General features: G+C 51.8%; 1 long non-coding RNA gene across 2 annotated transcripts; it reads left to right on the top strand.

Moving 5' to 3' along the window:
• The first annotated feature begins 1,999 nt into the window (after window positions 1-1,999).
• On the top strand, window positions 2,000-7,626 carry LOC116271083. Of its 2 annotated transcripts, XR_004179522.1 has the most exons (5): window positions 2,000-4,014; window positions 4,789-4,885; window positions 5,799-5,880; window positions 6,079-6,359; window positions 6,776-7,626. It is a non-coding gene; the product is annotated as an uncharacterized LOC116271083 (long non-coding RNA). The 2 variants fall into 2 exon arrangements; XR_004179521.1 differs by having other exon boundaries at window positions 5,799-6,359.
• The last annotated feature ends 8,556 nt before the right edge of the window (window positions 7,627-16,182 follow it).

The raw sequence follows: 16,182 nt of genomic DNA, 5'->3' as shown, positions 1-16,182 counted from the left end.
TTGTGCACACACACACTCACACACATGCACATACACTTACACAGGCACACACAGACACACATGTGCACACACATGCACACACACACAGACATGTACACACACACATGCACGCACACGTACACACACACATGCACAGCAAGGGCAGCTTTGAGAAGACCCAGGGATGAGTGACAGCTATCTCTGTCTACCCAACCCCAGTAAGTTTTCTGAAAGAAGAGGACACCCTCCCCTCCCTTCCCCTCCCCTGCCTTACAGTTCAGCCATTTTCTCTCAAACTCCGGCATCTGGCCTCCTAGTTGCCTGGGGAGCAAGTGTACCTCAAGATTAAAACAAAAAACAAAAACCTTCTAACTTTTTTCGAAGGATAGGCCTGTGTGGTCTCCAAATTGGAGGCAGACCCCATCACTTCCATTAGAGCATCTTTTAGCCTCGAGGGTGTTTCAATCCAAATAGCTCCCAGGTTCCCTGTAGCCAGGCTGAGGCTTGGCTGCAGAGATTTTGGCTTCATAGAAGACGTTAGGAGGTAGGGGTCTGGAGGTCCAGTTTCTCCTTTTTTGCACATCAAGGAGAGAATCAGACCTTTTAGGAAGGGGGCTGGTTTTGTCCAAGAGTGAGATTTTCTAAGATTTTTCTTTCTTCTTTTACTCTCCCATTAACCTGGCGGGGATCCCCACCCCAACTTGTTCCCACTTTAGCCTCCTCTTCTGTACTGTTTTGTTTTTTAAGCCTCCGTGCCCAGCTTCCATTATGGAAAGTGCAAACAGCATGTCCAGGGCGCCTTAAAAAGGCAGCTAACAGCTCTCTGGCTGCGGTCCTCTTCGCTTGTTTCCCTGGCAACCAGAGGCAGGGAAAACAGAACCTGTCAGATGGAAAATGTCAGTTACAGCAGATCTGGGAGCGCAAGAAAGACGCGGTGGGATGGAGCGAGGGAGGAAGTGGGAGGGCCGGCAGGGGCTCACCCTCCTGCCCACCTGGGCTGGTGCCCTCCTCCCAGCGAGCCAGGGGATCAGGGAGGCTGGCTTCTTGAACGAGAGGAGCTGCTGCCAGAGCAGGGAGCTTCAGAGATGGGGGAGGGGAGGGAACTGCCACCTAGGATTAGCGGGATGGTCTTTGGCAGCCGTCCCGCCCAGCTGATTATCACATTGTTTTAAAGGTCATTGGGCTTCTTGGGGGCCCCAGCAATGCGTTCTGGAAGCCCCTCCAGTCGAACTTAAAGCTCTGGGTCTGGGTAGCAGAAGGGGGAGGGTTGGGGAAGAAAAAGATATCAAACCCCAGCATCCAAAGACCCTGGAACCGTATCGATCCCGACCCCTGCTTGGCATCAATTGATCAATGCCCCTGCTGAAAGGAGGAATTGCCCTTTCAAATGGTCGGGAAAGAGGTTGGGAGGGAGGGTTGATATTAATCAAAGCAGGCCCCTCAGAAGGACGGCAGAGCAGCATGGAGAAGAGGAAACAAAAGAAGGAGGTTTGCTGAACAGCCTCGAATATTACTGCGGGAGAAGTGATCAGTTAACGGACTGGATGCAATGGGGTGTGGGATGTGGGGTGGGTGCTCCTGAGAGTAGGGAGGGCGTGTGAGAGTGTGTGTGTGTGTGAGAGTGTGTGTGAGTGTGAGTGTGTGTGTGTGTGTGTGTGCAGCATTGGACACATGCTCTCTGCAATCTCCTGCTGTTGTCCTCAGACATTCCAGGAGCTTCCCTAATCTCCTGATTTTTGGGAGAAACTCCGGTCCCCCGGCGCAGTGGACCTGAGAGAGTGAAGGGAAGACAGGCTGCGGTCCACAGTCAGCTGAGCCCCTGCTGTGCATTCAGGGTGTCAGATGGTGTTTGCTTAAAATAAAAAAACAACAGCACCAGTGTGTGCGTGTGTATGCGCACGTGTGTAAACGCAAGTGTGTGTGTATTTATGTGCATGCACACACGTTTGTGTGTATGTGTGTGTGCATGTGCACACGTGTGTATATGTGTGTGCGTGTGTGCACACGTTTGTGTGTATGTGTGCGTGTATGTGCACATGTGTGTACATGTGCGTGCATGTGTGTGCATGCATGCATGTGTGCACACCGGCTTGCATATGGCAAGCTCCAGAGGAGGAGGAGCCAGAACCAGATCTGGGTTCTGTTCATCCTCAGAGGCATGAGTTTAAGCCCCTGAGCATGGGATTTGAGAAGGAGGCAAAGGAGGTAAAGGATGATCACCAAATACAGTGCTGGATTTCCTTGAGGGACACACGGCAGGACACCTTCTGCTGAACACCAGACGTACTGGGACAGTTGAGTGTGGTTCTGCTTCAGGGATTTTTCTAACCCCAGACTGGTCAAATGATTGGCTTTAGGGTGTCTGAAAATGTACTCTCCAGTTTCCTGGTTAGGGGGTGGTGTGTGTCGAGGGGCAGGGTCTGGCCCATAAAGCTGCCTTAGTTTACGTGGGTGGGGCTGGGGATGGGTGGAGGGTCCCTGAAATGACATTTTCTTTCTGGCAAAAGGAGTGTAGAGGTTCCTCAGGCCCTGGCTGGGTACAGGTTTGAGAGCATCTCTTATCTTTTGGTTTCCAGGGCAACCTCAAAAATATATGGCCACCTTAATACCCACTCCCACTTAAGCGTCCTTCCAAAGGAAACAAACAAAACCTCCAAATAGAAGACAAAAAAACCACAGCAATTCAACAGCAAACCAGATACCACGGACCCCCCACCTCCCCCCGACATCCAGAATTTATTGTTTGCCATGAAGGTTAAAGCTTCGGGAAACCATGGGTCAGAACCCCTCCCTCGCCTCCCGTTTTAAGGCTGGGTCCTCTCTCTCCGTCGTTTTCTCTCCTCCCAGTGTTTTCTGGGCGGGAATCATCTCTTTAAATCACCTTTGTAACTGGGCCCTGGGGACTCACCAAGGACCTCACAGTCATTGGCGTCATCTGGTCAGGAGCTCTGTGCAGCTGAGAGGGGAGTGTGACTCGGTGGCCCTGCCACCGAAGGTGAGTGTCCAGCCCACGCGGTCCTTGAATGTCTCGGAGACAGCGCTGGGCTGGTGACAGTGGTAAATCACCGCTCCACGCGCCTCACTGAAAGACCATATGGACCTTCTTGTCAGGCTGGGACACGCTTAAATTATGACATTTTTCATTTTGATTGACAATTACCTTCCCCTGGAAGTTTGCGAACAGCCCGGCTACAATTACATCTCATACCATAAAGCGAGGGGAATAGAAGGGGAGTCATTGTTTTCTGAATATGGTCTCTGGCAGTTGGCTGAGGAGGTAATCTTTATTCCCACCGCTCCTGCGTTTTATTATTTTATTAAGAGTTAACTCTCGATTATCCACATGTGAGCCCAAGAGACAATCGTATTCCCACAGCTGTTAGGCCTTATTATTTTATTGTTATTAGTTCAGGTTTTTCCCCAGGCTCTATGTGGGACATGAAAAAGAGTCCCGATTGCTCACATGTTTCTTAACTGCCCCTTTTGAATTATTTGCAGTAAATGTTTATAATCTAAATACTGCTCCTCCCTTCTCCTGGGGTAGACGATGGGTGTCTATTTTTTTATTACAAAATATGCATTACATAAAATGTATCATTTTAGCCATTTGAAAGTGATACTTCAGTAGCATTTAGTACATTTACAGTGCTGTGCAACTGCCATTCCTAATTCCAAAACATTTTCATCACCCCAAAGGGAAACCTGTGCCCATTAAGCAATTATACCTCATTTCTTTTTCCCACCGCCCCTGCCACCCTGCCCCACCTCCGCAGCCCTAGGCAGCCACCAATCTACTTTCTGTCTGTGGATTTGCCTATTCTGGACATTTCATATGAATGGAATCGGCAGTAGGATGCCTTTTGTGTCTGGTTTCTTTCACTGAGCATCACGTTTTCAGAATTTACCCATGCTCCCATGTTACAGCATGTATCAGTATTTCATTTCTTTTTTGTTTTTTTTGTTTTTTTTTTGAGATGGAGTCTCCCTGTGTCGCCCAGGCTGGAGTCTAAACCTCCGGAGTAGCTCGGATCACAGGTACGCGCCACCACACCCAGCTAACTTTTGTAGTTTTAACAGAGACGGGGTTTCACCATGTTGGCCAGGCTGGTCTCGAACTCCTGACCTCAAGTGATCCACCCGCCTGGGCCTCCCAAAGTGCTAGGATTACAGGCGTGGCCACTGCGCTGGGCCACTTTATGACTTTTTATGGCTGCAATCGCGTTTGCTCGTATTATGACTACACCACATTTTGTTTGTCCCTCCATCAGTTCATGGCCATTTGGGTTGTTTGGTGCTGCTACACACATCTGTGGACAAGTTTTTGTTTGAACCCCTGTCTTCATTTTGGGAGGTATATTTCTTTTTTGCTTGTTTGTTATTTTATTTATTTTTTTGGTACGGAGTCTCACTCTGTCCCCCAGGCTGGAATGCAGTGGCTTGATCTTGGCTCACTGCAACCTGCGCCTCCCCAGGTTCAAGCGATTTTCCTGCCTTAGCCTCCCAAGTAGCTGGGATTATAGGCACCTGACACCACACCCAGCTAATTTTTGTATTTTTAGTAGAGACGGGGTTTCACCATCTTGCCCAGGCTGGTCTTGAACTCCTGACCTCGTGATCCACCTGCCTCGGCCTCCCAAAGTGCTGGGATTACAGGCATGAGCCACCGCGCCCAGCCTTTGAGGGGTATAGTTCTAGGAGTGAAATTGCCAGGTCTTATCACAAGTCTATGTTTAACTTATTGGGGAAGAACCAAACGATTTTCCAGTTTACAGTCTGGTTAGCTACACGACTTCCCATTCCTACCGGCAGCGTGTGAAGAATCCAACCTCTCCCGTCGCCAGCACGTGCCAGCTCTTCGCTCAGTCAACACTTCAGATCTTTGCAGGGAGATCACAGGATTTGCAACGTAAGCCTCTGGCCCCTTCTATTTTGCCCAAGGCGCTGGTTGGAGCCTTCCCCTGTGTGGCTCTCCACGGGGTCAGGTGATGAAGTGAGAACATGTTCACAGCAGGAGTGTTGCTAATCCCTCTAACCTGGGACCTGGGGTCCTGTGCGGAACCCACGGATGTTGGCTCAACTGGGAGAGTTGCCAGGCAGGAGGCCTTTTGACAGTCATAAGGGTTTGGGCTTTGGCGTTGTAGTCCCCTGTTGGCCATTATGAGCTGCATGGCCTTGGCCAAGTCGCCGCTGACCTTTCCTCTCCTCTCTATGAAATGGTGTAGCTGACCCTCTAGTACCCCCACCTCCATGCCTCACGTCCCACTGATCTTCACCGCTGTTATTTAGAACACCTGGGACTCACTGCCTGAGGCAGGATCCCAGCAGGTGGAGGTGCAGGAGACGGTACTGATGAGTTAGTACCTGGGAGCAACTCTCAGCCAGGCGTGCGCAGGCCATGGGGGCACCACCGCAGCTTGTGCTGTCTGCCAGAGCTCCCCAGCAGGATGGAGTGCCTGGTGATCGTGGTGATAATTGTATGAATAAGGCATTTGTATTGGTTGCCTTCCTGTCCTCATCGCCTGTCCCCACTCCTGGATTCCTCTCCCAATTCAATGACTTGCACTCCTTGTCTCCAAGTCGCCTTCTGGGGAGCCCAGCTATGGGCTGCACGGATGGGAAAATCCACCCAAACGGACTCCATGGCTGGGAAGTGAGTGAACCCTTAATGGATAGCCACGGTCCTTGTCACTGTCAGAGTGGATTGTGGCAAAGTTTGCAGTTATCAGTCTGAGGGGCCCATCTCCCCACAAGGAGAAGTGAGCTAGAAGCAAACGCAGAGGCAGCTTCATTTTAGGACAGTTTCCTTATTCTATCAACAGCTCGGCATCAGATAGAAGCCTGGGGCATTTATCTGTTGAGCGTGGGACGCAGCTTGGACAGTGGTTTGCTTTCCTCTCTGAGGTGCACTTTTCCAAGGCCAAATCGCAGATAAGCAGGCTTCCCCTTGGAGTACCCCTGTTGAGGCGGGGTAGGGAGGGCCACGGTGCGATGGTGCTGGTCTGGAAGCACACATTGGCTGTAGATAGTTCACACAGTGCACGCTCAGTGGAATAGCCAGAGGTGTTGTGCCTGTTGAGTCACCGCCCTCTCCCACCACAGGGTCAACCACAAGGGGAGGAAGGCGAGGCAGGGGAAGGAATGGAACCTGATGCCGTCGGTGAACCAGAGCCTGGACAGAGCGTGGGGGGGCTCAGTGGAGTCCACAGATGCCCCCTCCCAGAATAAGGAGGCTGCTGGCCGGAGCTGAGTGCAGGGAGGGAGGCATCTTATCAGCTCCCGGACCACACTCGCCGTCCTTCCCTCTGGAGGCACCACCCATTTTCTGTGTGCCAGCAGCAGCATCTTTGAGACCAGAATTAAAATGCCTGTGGCCTTTAAAGGTGGGATATTTTATTTTTTTATTTGATTCTTTTTTTTGAGATGGAATCTCGTTCTGTCACCTGGGCTGGGGTGCTGTGGCATGATCTTGGCTCACTGCAAGCTCTGCTTCCCGGGCTCAAGTGATTCTCCTGCCTCAGCCTCCCGAGTAGCTGGGACTATAGGCGTGGACCACTACACCCAGCTAAGTTTTGTATTTTTAGTAGAGATGGGGTTTCACCATGTTGGTTAGCCTGGTCTCAAACTCCTGACCTCAAGTGATCCGCCTGCCTCGGCCTCCCAAGGCGGGAGCCACTGCTCCAGGCCCAAAGGTGGGATATTTTAAACTTGGGCTAGTTTACCATTGACTCAAGAAAGAAGTTAGGTAATCAAAGCAGAGTGGTAAATGGTTCTCTCTCTACCCAATTTTAATTTTCAGTACCGGCTTTCAGGAGTGAGGAGGGCTCAAAAGGACAGGGGGAGGAGGTGGAAAAAGAATGGAGGGGCAGGGTCAAGGAATTGATCGACGGCATCAAACGACCTGCCGTCCCTGAGCTCCCCCTCTTTGGCACCAGCTGGCAGGAGCTCAAGACTGTTCACCAGTGATCCCAGGGCAAAATGAAAGAGGATTGAGTTTCTGCTACAACCTACTCTGTCCCCCCACCTACTAAATCCATATGTGTTGAAGAGCCTCGGCCCCCTGCCTCCCAGACCTCCATCTTCTCATGGTAGCTGCGTTTGCCTCATCCCCAGTGAGACGGACACCCTGGGTCCCATCAGGACCCTCCCTCTGGTCCTCCAGCTGGCCCCTGCCCCGGCCCTGGCCCCTGCTCAGACTGGGTCAGGACCCATTGCTTGGCCTGGCCCATTTGCTGGTCATGTCCACTCATCACTTGCTGGCCTCTTGTTCTCTGTGGATGAGTTTCCCCATCCCCAGCTGTCCCCAGCTGTCCCCAGCTGCCCCCAGCAGCATGGGGGTGGAGTGTTTGCCGGGGCTGGGGCTAGCAATGGAAACCTCTCCTCTCCTCCCAGAATCCAAGGAGGAGGACCAAGATGCAGGCTGGGTCAGAAAGCGGGCAATGGATGACTCAGGCCTTGGCAGTCAGGGCAAGTGGGTGGAAGAATGCCTAGTTTTGCCCATCCTGAGTGCTTCTGGTTCTTTCCAGTTTCTGTGTGCCAAGTTGCACTGCCAGGGCACTTCAGAACCAAAGAATGAAGGGTTCAGGCTCACTGGGCTCCTGCCCCTCGACCCTCCAGGGTGTCCAGAGCTGCAGCGGTCCTGGGTGTATGCAGCTGCCTCGACCCTCCAGGGGTGTCCAGAGCTGCGGGTCCTGGGTGTATGCAGCTGCCTCGACCCTCAGGGTGTCAGAGCTGCAGCGGTCCTGGGTGTATGCAGCTGCCTCGACCCTCCAGGGTGTCCAGAGCTGCAGCGGTCCTGGGTGTATGCAGCTGCCTCGACCCTCCAGGGTGTCCAGAGCTGCAGCGGTCCTGGGTGTATGCAGCTGCCTCTCCTGGGTCAGGGCGGCTTCCACCAGTCTCCCTTGCTGCCTGGGAATATGACGTTCAGGGCCACAGGGCTGAATTCTCCCTGAGTTCTTTATGTAAATACCTGCTTCAGGGCCGACACCTAGTCCATCATAGCGACCCATCAAATGAACCAGCCGAGCCCATAAATTATTGCAAAAACCATTCCAAACAATAAAGGCAATTTTACTTACTGAACCATTAAATGTACGTACTTAAATTAGACCCAACAAGACATCGTGTGGGGATGTCTCAGGGCCAGGCAAACAATGAGTTTCGAGGAAGGGCTGTCTTGTGTTTTCTCCACCTCTCACATGAAATTAATGAGGTGCTTCAATTTAATCATCATTACAATCATATCTTTATTTAGTTACTTAGCTGGGTTTGATCTGCTGCCTCGGGCGGCCTGGATGTCACCTCTCTGCCCTGGGCTGTCCTGACAGCCAGTGAGAGGTCAGCAGGAGGCCGGTGCGCAGATGCCAGGCTGCTCCGGCCCAGCGAGGCAGGCTTGGCGGATGTGGCTTCTGCCTCTGGGATCTACTGAGGCCAGTCTGCGGTGTTCTCTGACCTGGAGATCAGAGTCCATATCTGGGAGACACACAATGGCAGCTCTTCCTTGCCCACCACGTTGACTCTGACGCCGGGTCTGGCCAGTTACGTCTTTTAAATATTTCTTGGATCTTTGTCTCTTTTCTCTTCCTAATACCAACGTCCTAGTTCAGGTTTCAAACTTTGTGCCTTTGGTGTTAATCCTCCTTCATGCCCTGATGCCAGAGCCATTTCTGGAAAATCTAAATCGAAGCCGCTCACCCAGCTCAGAGCCCTTTGGTGGCACCTGTTGCCTGTTGGAGGGAGATGGAATCCTGAGTATGCCATTCAAGGCTCCTTCTGACCTTCCCCAGACCCCAGTGACTCTCCCTGCCTTGTCTCCTGCCACTCCCTGCCTTAACCTGTGTAGTCCGCCATCACCTGCACTACAGGCTGCTCGTAGTTGACCCTCCCACGTTCATCAGCACTCACTTCTACCATATCCTGCTTCTGTGCCCCTCCCACTTCTCTTCTCCTGTATACCTACAATTTGTCCTTTAAAATACCCAAGGCGCCAGTTTCTCCATGTCCGCCGTGTACATTTTCAAATCCTTAGGTTGGGCTAAATGCCCTCGGGAATCCCAGGGCCCCCTTTGGTCCCTTGTGACAGGTTTGGGATGGTCACTTCACAAATGCTGGTCCAGGGGTGACGCCTTTGCTGTGAACCCTCAGCACCTAACATGAGTCAGGCACACAGGGACTCTGCCACACCGTCTGACACCGCCCGGCAGCGATGCTCTTCCTCTTCCTGTGTCTGCGATGGGTCCAGAATGGCTCTGACGGAGAGATGCTCCCGTGGTCGCTGGGGGGATTGGTGAGGGCTGCAGGGGGGACCAGCACTTCCCACATCCTTCCTCAGACAGTGGTGGAAATTGGTTTATACTTGCATGTGGCTTGGAGGCCACCCAGAAGGTATCAGGACATCCCTGGGGTCAGCAGTGGCAGCCCCTTGGTACAGATTGAAGAAGTCACCCAGGACAGAGCCAAGCATCAAACTGTGGGGGAGGGGAGATTACCGCACCATCTGGGTGGCCACTGCTGGTTGTCTGTGCCCACTACTACTGCCTGCTCCCTATGCCCGTTCCCATCCAAAGGGGGACTCGGGACACCTCTTGCTCCCTCTGCCTGTCTCCAAAAGCATCACTAAGTGTTGATTAATAAAGTGCAATGTCTTGGCTTTGCTTGCCCCAGTATCAGGCCTGGAAAACACAAACAGACCCTGAAAGGTGCCAGTTGCACAGGTGCTTGTGTGAGCACTCCCTCCCCTCAATGGGGTTGGGAGCACCCTGTCCCCAGGGCATGGAAGGGCCTTCTCTTCTGTCCTCCCAACCACTTTCCCACTCCCAGGGTGGGTCTCTGCATGAGTGTGTGGCCTGAGCTTCTGACAGAGGTAAGATGCAAGCCACATCAGCAATTTTAAACTTTCTAGTGGCCACATGAAATAAGTCAAAAAGAAAAGGTAAAGTTGAGTTTAATAGTACATATGATCTAACCCAGTATCTCCAAAACATTATCACTTCAACATCTAATCAGTGTGAAAATTGTGAATGAGGTAGTCTGTATTTTTTATAGCAAGCTTTTGAAATCCCGTGTGCGTTTGGCACACCCAGTGCCTCTCGACACAGACCAGACTCATGTCTTGTGCTTGGGATCCACAGCTGTCTCTGACGGGGGCTGTGCAGGTATTAACTGGAAAATGCCCTTTTGGAAGTGAAAATCCTAAATTCTATCCCTTCCCTCCAATCAGGCTGGCGCCCAGCATCAGCCATTCTCCTACTGAGCAATACCCAGCTCTGCGGCCAGGAGAGGGAGGGAGAGGGGCGGCATAGCCTCCAGCATCTCAGATGCAGTTCGTGGGCACTAAACATGCAGGCTCAGCACAGGCATCAAAAATGAGTTATTTATCAGCTCCAAGGACACAAAGACACCTTAAAATAAGGAGCCTGTGGCCACTCCTGTGAGGGTACTGAGAAGCCAGGCTCTTTTCCAGGAGTCCCCTGGGGGCACCCAGCCCAGGAAGCCGTTGGCGGTGCAGATCCTAATGAAGTCAAGGTTCACATACAGCCCTTGGCCGGCTGGAAATCTAACGTGCGGCTCTAGGATTTTCCAGGCGGCCCCTACAGTCACTCACATGCAGCATGATTAATGGCTGGATACCCCAGCGTGAAAACCATTTAAAAAATGGCATTTTTGTCACGGACAGTGTTCCACATATCGTAAAGGTCATACGTGCTAAGAGCATTATCCGTATTTCTTGGGCAAACATGCTTAACCTTGTAGAGCACATTCTCCGGCAGATCAGCGATCCATCTCTGCACTTCAGAGGGTCCGATGGCTCAGGTTCTTTGCCAAAAGGGATGAAAGACGGCGGCAATGGCACCATGCAGGGGTTTCAGACAATGCCGTGAATTGGCTGCCGGCCTCTCACGGCGTCGGGGGGCAGAGGGCATGAGGCCCCACAGCCTGTGAAAGGCTGCCGGGATAAGAGACGACTTCTGAACATCCGCGTGGCTCTCGGTGGCTCTCGCCAGCTTTGATTTCCTCCGGAGGGCTTTGGGGCGGGGCTCCCCCATCAGGCTGGGGTCGGGAGGGAGGAAGAGCCCTCATCTCAAGCCCCGGCGGCCCAGGCTGGTGCCTGGCCTCTGAAACATGTAGGTTGCCAGGGAATTCTGAAGCAGCTTTTGCGTGCCTGATAAAGACAGGTCAAATGAAAACCGTGGATGTGAGGATAACCAAGGGTAGATGACTGCAGCTGGTCTACCTGTCCCGCGTGGAAGCCTGTACTTTGGAATGCCTTGCTTTGGAGGCTGGGGCAAATGTCTCCAAAATAAGGTCACCCCAGGTCTTGGCAACTCACAGCATGAATGAGCGGCCACGGACCTGGGAGAATGACCTCACGCTCACGGAGACCTGGGTAAGGAGCTCCAGGCTTCTACCTGGCAGGCCCCGCACCGTGGGCTGTGAGAATGGGGGGGGCTTTGTTCATGATCTCGGTGTCATCCTCCCCACTGCCCACCCCGGGGCCACTTATCCCCCCGACATCGTGGCTGCCCACGCGTGGTGTCAGGACTTCTTCCACAGCCTCCTCACCAGTCCCCTGCCTCCTGGCTTGTGGCCTCCTGTCTCTTCTCCACCTTATCACCAGTGTCTGAAACCCAAATCCAATGACAGGTCCCTCTGTGCTTTCTTTTTTGAGACAGAGTCTTGCACTGTCACCCAGGCTGGAGTGCAGTGGCGTGATCTCGGCTCACTGCAACTTCTGCCTCCTGGGTTCAAGCAATTCTCCTGTCTAAGCCTCCCGAGTAGCTGGGATTACAGGTGCCTACCACCACACCCAGCTAATTGTTTGTATTTTTAGTAGAGATGGGTTTTTACCATGTTGGCCAGACTGGTCCCAAACTCCTGGCCTCAGGTGATCCACCCGCCTTGGCATCCCAAAGTGTTAGGATTACAGGCGTGAGCCGCTGCACCCGGCATGTGCTTTCAATCCTAGCGAAAAACCATATCCCCTTCACCCAGGATGAAGCCCACACACTGAATGTAGCTTTCAGGCCATGGCATGCTGGTGAGTGTTAGACCGCCAGCTTCCTGAGAAACAAATGTGTACACGTGAGTATGCATTTTACTGATATACAGGGTGAGTGGCACCAATTTACAAGTAATAATAAGATATATAATATTCTTTAATGTAAATTACATATAGCCAGTTACACAGAATGCTTTCACTGGTTTAATAACTTGTGGTTGGGGAAGCTAAACCTGTGGCTGCAATTCCTCATGTAATTCTGATCATCTTTTGTGGTATTCACCATGTAAGGGCAGTGAGCCTGTTTTAGTTGAATCTGTATTATTAACATTTTCTCCATCACCTTCATAAGTCTAGACAATCAACAAAACTATACAAATGAAGCCCTGATTTGTATAGTTTACCAATGTCTGTTGAGATGACATCTTATTAAGCTTCACTCTTCCCTTCCTCTTCCTTCCCTTCCTTCCTTCCTTCCTTCCTTCCTTCCTTCCTTCTTCCTTTTCCTTCCTCCTCCTCCTCCTCCTCTTCTCTTTTCTTTTTCTTTTCTTCTTTCTTTTCTTTTCTTTTCTTTTCTTTTCTTTTTCTTTTCTCTCTCTCTCTCTCTTTTTCTTTTCTTCTTTCTTTCTTTCTTTTCTTTAGATAGATCTCCCCTGTTGCCCAGCCTGAGATACTGGCACAATCTTGGCTTTTTACTGTAACCTCTGCCCTCCCAGGTCCAAGCGATTCTCCTCCTGCCTCCCCAGCCCTCCCGAGTAGCTGGATTACAGGTGCTCACCACCTCACTCACACATTTTTGTATTTTATGAGATAGGAGATGGGGTTTCACCATGTTTGCCAGGATGGTCTCGATCTCCTGACCTCGTGATCCACTCACTTTGGCCTCCCAAAGTGCTAGGATAACAGGCATGAGCCACTGTGTCCAGTCATATTGCAGCCAATTTCAAACCAATGACATGACATCTCTGAACCCATGGTGGGAAAGAGATATAGCCCACAATTTATAATAGTTCCACCATGCGAATGCAAGAAATGTCACTCGCCTCAAGAATACAGGTAATAACCAAATAGAGCAAAATCATTAAGAGGAAAGGAGTTTGGGGTTTTTATTACCATTGTTTCAAGTAAAATTTATTTGATCGTAAGTTGATATAAATTAATGTTTTAAATGGCCCAGTTTAATAGCCAGTTCATCACATTTCTGGAAATTGATAATGAGCTCTCTTGGGCAGGTGGGAGCTGGCTCCAGCACACCATGGCCTTGGCGCCTGTAGGCTGCCTGTGCCCACCCACACCTTCGCCTGGGCCTGCCCGCTCCTTGCTCTGGCTGGCCTGAGTTTCCTTGAACTCTCCTTGCCTTTGGAGCCTTTGTACATCCTGTTTCCTATGCCCGGAACTCTCCTCCCCTCATCTCCTTTGCCCAGACACCTGTCTCCTCTTTCCTCCCCTTCCCTTCCTTTCTCTTTTCACTGCTGGAGGCTTCCTCCCAGCCTGGAGCCTGCAGTTTAAATGACTCACATTGTTTTACCTCCAGTTGCAGCAAGCACTATGGCCTGGTATTTGTGCTTCTCTACATTTACCCCCTGATTGCTACCACCTTCATGGAGCAGATGAGGTGCTGGCCAGGTGGAGACAAAGGGATCAGCAGAGTGGGCTGAGAGCCTCCCACTCTGGCCCCATGAGGCTTGCCCTGAGGTGCCACCCTGCACAGCAAGGACTGGAGAGCAGGTTGGACGAGAAATGGCATTGGAATGGCCCTGGGGCTCCTGCAGCTTTTTCCATGTCAGGAACGTGGCTTAGAGGAGAGTAACCGAGAACGTGGCTTAGAGGAGAGTAACCGAGAGGCCAACAGATTAGGAAAAAGGCACTATGACAAAGCCCCCGGAAACTAGGGTTTCCACTTCCTCCTTCTAAATTGGAAAAGCATCACAGTGTTTGGAAGGAGCAAATGCAGGGATGGAAACAGAAATGCTTCCTGATGAGAAAGTGCAGAGCACACTTCATTACTGTGGTGAGAGAAAGGAGGTAGGAGACTGACGGCCTCCTTCCTTCATTAGTTCAGCACACCCTGAGTTCCTCTGCTGGGCACTGAGAAGGACACCAGTGTGGACCGGCTGTGTTTCCCACCTGAAGGACCATCGGCCCTCTCTTCCCACGTCTCCAGGGAAGGGAGATGGGAGAAATCAACGTGGAATGTGAAGGACGCAGGAAAACTGCATTTTCAGTTCCAACTTTTGCTTTGGAAGTTAATTATGTGGACCAGGCGCGGTGGCTCACACCTGTAACCTCAGCACTTTGGGAAGCTGAGGCTGGTGGATCACCTGAGGTCAGCAGTTCGAGACCAGCCTGACCAATATGGTGACACCCCATCTCTACCAAAAATACAAAAATTAGCCAGGTGCGGTGGCATGCTACTGTAGTCCCAGCTACTTGGGAGGCTGAGACAGGAGAATGGCTTGAACCCGGCAGGTGGAGGTTGCAGTGAGCCGAGATTGAGCCACTGCACTCTCAAAAAAAAAAAGAAAAGGAAGTTAATTGTGTGAATTAGCCTCTGTCAACTCCATTTTCCAGTTTGAAATGCTGAGTGCGGCCTCACCTCCCTGAAGGCCCAGGTGAGACGAGGCCTGCCTGGGAATCAGGAGGATGTGTCCAGGGAAGGGGCTACCTGAGCAAAGGAGGCGAAAGAGCTCCTGAAAGATTCACCGCGGTGTTCACGGGCTCTGCAGAGGGAAGAAGGTGTCCAATTGTCTTGCTTCCACTGGGCACCAGGTAAGATCAGCTCAAGCAGAAGCACAGGGAAGTAGACCAGGAAGGAAGGAAGATTTTTGTTTGTTGTGGTTATTGTTGTTTTCTTAAGACAGGGTCTTACTCTGTTGCCCAGGCTGGAGTGCAGTGGCACGATCATAGCTCACTGCAGCCTTGAACGCCTGGGCTCAAGCAATCCTCCCACTTCAACCCCTTGGGACTACAGGTGCATGCACCACCGTGCCTAGCTATTCTTTTTTTTAAATGTTTCAATAGAGATGTGGTCATGTTATGTTGCCCAGGTTGGAAGGAAGGTTTTATAGCAAAGCCTCAGTGTGGGAGCTTGAGAGAAGCCGCGACCTCTCAGGCTGCCTTTACAAAGGAGAAGAGAACAGTTCCTCCCTTTCAGCCTGGGGCACCCGTTTCCGAGGCTGAGATGGGTGCTCAGCTCATGACATAGTCTCTTATTTGGGGTCCCATGCCTTGTGTCATCTGTGAATGGTCACGACAGGGCTCTGTTTCCACCTGGATAGCTGGGTATCAACAAGGGTGCAAATCTGAACAGAAGACACAGGTTGGGCACAGAAGGCTGTGACCCACACAAATGAGTCATGTGAGTGGGACCTCTGCCCAGCTGGCCTCAACCATCCCATCCCATCGACACAGAGCTCCCCCAGCCTCCTCCCCACATTCACATAGTCATTCTGGACATCTCCTCCCTCTCCCTCTGCCTTCTGCCTGACATGCAGGCAGTCAGGATTTCTCTCCCAGGGAGTCCAGCATCCGTCATTTCCCATTTGGATCCATGCCCACTCTCTTGGCCTGGGGGGTAGGAGACCGTCCACCTGACCTGGATGGGACAGTGGCATCCTCTCCAGCTGCCGACCCTGACCATGCCTCTTCCATGCAGTCTTCTCTCCTTTCCCAACTCCCTCTTTTTTTTTTTTTTTTTTTTTTATTAGGACGTAGTCTCACTGTGAGCCTGGAGAGCAGTGGCACGATCTCAGCTCACTGCAACCTCCGCCTCCCGGGTTCAAGCGATTCTCCTGCCTCAGCCGCCAGAGTAGCTGGGACTACAGGCGTGCACCACCGCACCCAGCTAATTTTTGTATTTTTAGTAGAGACGGGGTTTCACCACGTTTGCCAGGCTTGTCTTGAACTGACCTCAAGTGATCCGTCTGCCTCGGCCTCCCAAAGTGCTGGGACTACAGGCATGAGTCATCACACAAGGACCCCGATTCCCTCTTGCTTGATCCGTGGCCCGGCCCCTGAAACCTGTTACAACCTTTAGCCACCAGCTTCCTCAGCCCCATCTCCTGTGGCTCCTTCCTGCACTCTTCTGCCACTCTGCTGTCGGATCCCGAGCAGCCACTCCTGTTGCTCGCCTTCGTGGCTTTGTCCTATGGTGCCTACGTAAGCGCTCTTCGGACCTACATCCACCCGCTATGACCAACTTCTTTACA

This window comes from Papio anubis, chromosome 17 (genome assembly GCF_008728515.1).
Source record: "Papio anubis isolate 15944 chromosome 17, Panubis1.0, whole genome shotgun sequence".
NCBI classification, from domain to species: domain Eukaryota; kingdom Metazoa; phylum Chordata; class Mammalia; order Primates; family Cercopithecidae; genus Papio; species Papio anubis.
The sequence above is the reverse complement of the archived record's forward strand: the minus strand, read 5'-3'. Positions and strand labels throughout refer to the sequence as shown.